Below are 6,543 nucleotides of genomic sequence, written 5' to 3' on the forward strand. Positions count from 1 at the left end.
GAGACGGATGGGGAACCTATGGAATGAGAACACTAAAAGACAAAACAAAAGCAAAGCTAAGTACAGTGGTCAGGAATTATACTTGGGTGAGGTAGTAGGTTGAATGCTGACACTCTCCCCACCCCAAGGGTCCACATCCTAGTCCCTGGGGACTACGAATTTGGAAAAATGTTCTTTGATCATCCTGGATTATCTAGGTGGGCCCTGAACCTAATGACAAGTGTCCATATAAGAGTTAGGCAGAGGGAGGATTCCCGGATTGAAGAGGAGGAGGCGGTGTGGTGAGAGGGGCAGAGAGTGGAGCTACGTGGCCACAAGTCAAGGAATGCTGAGAGCCACGAGAAGCTGGAGGAGAGATTTGCTCTGGAACCTCGAGGAGTGCAGTCTGGCTGACACCTTGATTTCAGATCTCTGGCCTCTGGAATTCTGAGGAATAGATTTCTTTTGTCTTAATCTATGCAGTTTGTAGATAATTCTTTACAGAAGCCACGAGAAACTGGTAATGTAGGTGATAAGCAGGAGAAAAAGCAAACAAGCCCCACAGTGAAGATGGTTTGGAAGGTGCATGGACAGGGGATCTGGATGGTTGACAGTCTTCTTTCCTGACATGGGTGCCAGTTACAAAGGTGTAGGGGGGCTTGCCTTTAATGTCTTCTTAAGCCTTAGATTTGTTTCATGTAGATTTCTGCATTTGTATTATGCTTAAAAGTAAAAATGTTTTTAAAAAATCATACTGAAACTAATGATTCTCTTAACTCAAAATGTCTGCCTGAGCACGAGGTCTTATAGACCGTTTGACAGGGATGATGTGATTCATTTCCTGTGCGTCGAAGGTGTGAACAGGAAAAGGCTGAAGCAATAGAAGGGTGTAGCAATATATGGGACACATCAAACATCACTTTTGTGATTCTATTTATCCAGGAAAGAACCAGAAACAGTTTATCTGTAGACTTCCAAATGAAAGACATCTCACTAGTTTTAGCATCTTACAGGCTTTGCTAAGAATGTTCACAGATTATATGTGCCTGTCAGCCGTTCAATCAATGTTGAACAAAGGTTGGAGGTGGAGGATAACTGACCTCATCTGATTAAGGCTGACTGCTACAGTGCTGGCATTTCAAATTCTCTGACAAGAACCTCTGTAGTTACTTGTAGACATACAATCTTGTGGACTGGGTTAAATTTCAAAGAAGACATTGAAATGTTGGCCATCTGTGTCTACAAGACGGTTTAGTGACACTTCCTAAACCCATACAGGACATCCTTAGGATGCGGCCAGTTGAAACCACAGTATTTACCCAGGGCTTGAGCGGGGTGCCTAACAGCAGCCCCAGCAAAGCCCTAAAATCAAAGTTGTGTTTTTTTTTTTTTTTTTTTTTTTTTTTAAGGCAGAGTTAAGAGAGAGAGAGAGAGAGAGAATTTTCCTTCTATTAGTTCACTCCTCAGATGGCCACACCAGCCAGTGCTGGGCCAGGGTTTGGACAGGAGCCAGGAGCCAGGAGCTAGGAGCTTCATCTGGCAGTGGAGCACAAACATCTGGCAGGAGGGACACAAACCAGCAGCTACAGGATGCCAGTGTCACAGGCGGTGGCTTAATCCTCAACGCCACAACACTGAGCTCCTCACCCCTGATTTTACTAAAGATTATTATATACTGTTGGGTGATGCTGTATTTATCACCTTTGACAAAAATTAAAATACACTTAACTTCTTGACAATGGAATTAATTTCATATTGAGCCCTTCAAATGTAAAGCACTGTTGTTTATTATTCTGATAATTAAGATTTAGCATCCATGTTGGCATCTCGTAATTTTATAAAAATGATATTCTTACATTGATCTGAGGGACTTCAAAAAGTTCATGGAAAAATGGAATTATGGAATTAAAAGGTTTATTTAGGTGCAAAAAATTTCAAATCCACATGTAGTTTTTTCAGTACACATATTTTTCATGACTTTATTGAAGATCCTTCATATGTATGGATATGTATATGCTTGTATTCAAGCATATAGACACTTAATAATAGACAAAGTATTATAACAAAAACCTTTGTATATTAATCCCCAGAAAGATGTAATCTTTTTAAAAATTAATTAACTTATTTGAAAGGTAGAGTTAGAGAGAGAGAGAGAAGGAGATACCAAAAGAGATCTCCCATCCACTGGTTCACTCCCCAAATGGCTGCAACGGCCGGAGCTGGGCCTCAGGAGCTAGAAGCTTCTTTCAAGTCTCCCACATGAGCACAAGGGCCCAGGGACTTGGACCATCCTCCATTGCTTTCCCACCCACTGCCAAGTACAATGACCCTTCGAACATCAGCGTTAACCTGCATCCCTGTCCCCAGTATGTGACTGGTCACTCCGGGGGGAGGAAACCACTCCCCTTGCTTCTGTCTGTGCTTTCGCAGAGTGTTAAGTTATAGGAGCCCCTCAGGGCCCTCCTTGTTCCCCAGGCCCTTTTATTTATACTAAAGTTTCCCTGTTTGCACACACACACACACACACACACACACACAAAAGTGCATTAGCAGGGAGTTAGATTAGAAGTGGAACAGGCTGGCGCCGCAGCTCACTAGGTTAATCCTCCACCTTGCAGCGCCAGCACACCGGGTTCTAGCCCCCGGTCAGGGAGCCGGATTCTGTCCCGGTTGCCCCTCTTCCAGGCCAGCTCTCTGCTGTTGCCAGGAGTGCATTGGAGGATGGCCCAAGTACTTGGGCCCTGCACCCCATGGGAGACCAGGATAAGTACCTGGCTCCTGCCATCGGATCAGTGTGGTGCGCTGGCCGCAGTGTGCCGCCGGGGCGGCCATTGGAGGGTGAACCAACGGCAAAAGGAAGACCTTTCTCTCTGTCTCTCTTTCACTGTCCACTCTGCCTGTCAAAAAAAAAAAAAAAAAAAAAAAAAAAGGTGGAGCAGCTGGGACTCAAAGTCCATATAAAATGCTGGCATCCCAGGCAGTGGCTTTACCTTTTATGCCATAGCACTGGCCTGAATTTATTCATCTCCTAGGAACAAAAAACTTTTTGTTTGTTTGCTTTCACTAGCAAACAGCCTCTCTTCTCATGTCTTAGAGACTTGAGAACTGTCTTGAGACTGGAACTGCTTTAAACACATTCCCAAGGTCAGCTTAGACTCACAAAGATTCAAGGTGCCAGGCTTTCTGACATACAAAAGGGCCTGAGGCTCTTCCCCACCAGCAGAGAAGGGTTATAGGGCAGTAATCCCTGTCTTTTGACACATTTACAGTGATTTTTCTTGCATTATGTTTTCTTTTCAGGCTGGAAAAGCCAGCCCTTGGCAGAATAGTTTAATATTAATCAATTATCCTGTCACCAACTTTTAAAAATAATCTACTTTCTACTTTCAAGTTTTTTTTCTCCTATCAAAATCTCCACTCAGAAAAGCCCAAGATAAATTCAACCAAATGGAATTGCAAAAGTCAGGGTGCAAGAATATATTACTATTTATGGTAGGTAGCATAACGGCCCCCTAAATCCCAGAATCTATCCCAATCCCAGAACCTGCAAATATATTAGGCTACAAGGCAAAGGGGAACTAAAGTTGCCAATGCTGAGAGTGAGATCAGTAGCACACTTCTACAGAACTGTAAAATAACAAACTTGTATTATTTTAAACTACTAAGCTTGTGGAAATCTGTTAGAACAGCAAGAGAAAACTCATATACTTCCCGAAATATTTACATTTTAACAAAGGACAAAGCTTGAATTAGCACTTTCTTAGTTGCAAGGCACAGAAACCCAATTCAAAAGAAACAAAAAACACCTATTCATTCACATAACCAAATTATGAAGACAGGGACGGAACTGCATCAACAGTTAGAACCAAGAGACCAGGGCTGTAGTGGGTAAAGCCTCCGCCTGCAGTGCTGGCATCCCATATGGCCCAAGTCCTTGGGCCCCTGCAACCCGCGTGGGAGACCTGGAAGAAGCTCCTGGCTCCTGGCTTTGAATTGGCACGGCTCTGGCCGTTGCAGCCATCTGGGGAGTGAACCAGTGGATGGAAGACCTCTCTCTGCCTCTCCTCTCTTTGTGTAACTCTTTCAAATAAACAATCTTTAAAAAAATAAAAAAGAAAAAAGAACCAAGAGACCAAGATCATGTCTCATTCCTAGTTACTGTGGCTTTATAATAGTTCCTGTCACTCAAACCAGTTACATTTCCATGGCAGGGAACTTGGCTACCCACAGCCCTGGTCTCTCACTGTAGCTGAGGATGATATGCCGCGTCTAAATGTCGCATAGGAATGGAGTTAGGGGATCAGCTGACACAGTCTTTGGGAGAACTGCTCTGAGGCAAACAAAAAGCCCAAGCTGTGTCTACTGTGACCTAGAGATGTAGCTGTATGCATGTTTTAGACATTTCAGATTAATAAAACAGTTTTTTTTTTTTTTTTTTCTGTATAATGTGATGGGGAAGGAAGGATTGCCTGGGGGACAGGTTATCTACTATTGGCCTATCTGGCACCCAAACTGCATCATATAAAGGGCTGTCACTTTTGTAGAATGTATTAGCTAGGGCTGCTGAAACAAAATACTACAGACTGAGCAACTTAAGCAACACATTTATTTTCACACAGATCTGGAGGCTGGAAGACCAACATGAGGGTGTCAATATAGTTGGGTTCTGGTGAGGGCCCTCTTTTGGCTTGCAAACAGCTGCCTTCTATGTCCTCCCACGGCAGAGTGCTCAAGTGATCTTCAGTGTCTCTTCTTATAAAGACATTGATCCTATTGGGTCTAGGACCTCATTTAATCTTTTTTTTTTTGGGGGGAAGATTATTTATTTATATGAAGGTCAGAGTTACAGAGAGAAGGAGAGGCAGAGAGAAAGATAGGTCTTCCATCCACTGGTTTACTCCTCAGATGGCTACAATGGCCGGAGCTACGCCAATCTTAAGCCAGAAGCCAAGAGCTTCGTCTGGGTCTTCCATGTGGGAGCAGGGGCCCAAGGATCTGGGCATCTTCTACTGCTTTCCCAGGCCATAGCAGAGAGCTGGATCAAAAGTGGAGCAGCCGGGACTTGAATCGGTGCCCTTATGGGATTCCAGCACTGCAGAAAGCGGTTTTACCTGCTACCGCACAGGGCCGGCCCCCTCATTTAATCTTACACACATATATAAAGCATTTGCCCTATCTCTAAATATGGGTCACTCTGGGAATTAAGACAACATATGGATTTGGGGGGGACACATTCAGGCCACAACACAGACGTATATTTACATGGGTGTGAAAACAAAAGCTAACATGCCAACATCCCTAGATGCTGATCCCCTCTGTTTCAGTAGAAAAAACAACTTTTAAATTTGGATATTTAGTTATCCTAATTAAGTTATGCTCAAAATCACAATTTTATTTTGTAAAATAGTGTTTGTTCTCCCAAAGCAAAGGCTTAATTCAACTGCAGTATAAATGTTTTTCATTCATACTCCAGTGATTTGGAACTTGGGATAACTGACAGAAATCTGCATACTTTCCTTAATCCTTTTTACTATGCACAAATCCATAGCAAAAATTTTATAGAGAATTGGAATTACAAATTTAATGTCTCAGAACAGAAATGATTCTTTAAAAAAAGAATTTATTTATTTATTTGAAAGTCGGAGTTACACAGAGAGAGGAGGAGAGGCAGAGCGAGTGGTCTTCCATCCACTGGTTCACTCCCCAGTTGGCTACAACAGCCAGAATTGTGCTGATCTGAAGCCAGGAGCCAGGATCTTCCTCCAAGTTTCCCATGTGGGTGTAGGGGCCCAAGGACTTGAGCAATCTTCTACTGCTTTCCCAGGCCATAGCAGAGAGCTGGATGGGAAGTGGAACCGCCGGGACTCAAACTGGTGCCCATATGGGATGCTGGCACTGCAGGCGCCGGCTTTACCTGCTAAGCCAGAGTGTTGGTTCCCAAATAAATCTTAAAAAAAAAAAAAAAGACATAAAGCAGCAATTTGTTTGAAAAAAATAATTTTTTTTATTTTAAAGGCAGAGTGATAGAGAGACAGAGAGAGAGAGAAAGAGAGCTTCCATCTAGTGGTTCACTCCCCAACTGGATGTGATAGTCTGGGCTGGGCCAGAACAAAGCCAGCAGCCAGGAATTTCATCGCGGTCTCTGACATGTGTAGCAAGGGCCCAAAGACTCAGGCTGTCTTCTGCTGCCTTCCCAGACGCATGAGTAAGGAACTGGTTTGGAAGTGGAGAAACCAGGACTCAAATTGGAGCTTGGATGCTGGTGCTGCAGGTGGCAGCTTAACCTGCTGCACCACAGCGGCAGCCCCACAATAAATTCTTTACCTGTGACAACAGGACTTCCACTGTGGCTAAGACAGGAAAGAATTTCCAGAGAAGGCTGGAATTGAGTCAGGACTACATAGGACCTAGATAAACTGTCAAAGGAGGGGATAGTGATCATGACTTGTCCCATAAAGCTGATCTCTAAGACACTACTGGGCAACATATTATTAATCCAGCATTAATAACTAAATTTCCTTGAGAGCAAAAAAAAAAAATCTGTAATTCAATTATAGCTTGAGA

Source organism: Oryctolagus cuniculus, chromosome 3, assembly GCF_964237555.1.
Source record: "Oryctolagus cuniculus chromosome 3, mOryCun1.1, whole genome shotgun sequence".
In the NCBI taxonomy this organism is placed as follows: Eukaryota; Metazoa; Chordata; class Mammalia; order Lagomorpha; family Leporidae; genus Oryctolagus; species Oryctolagus cuniculus.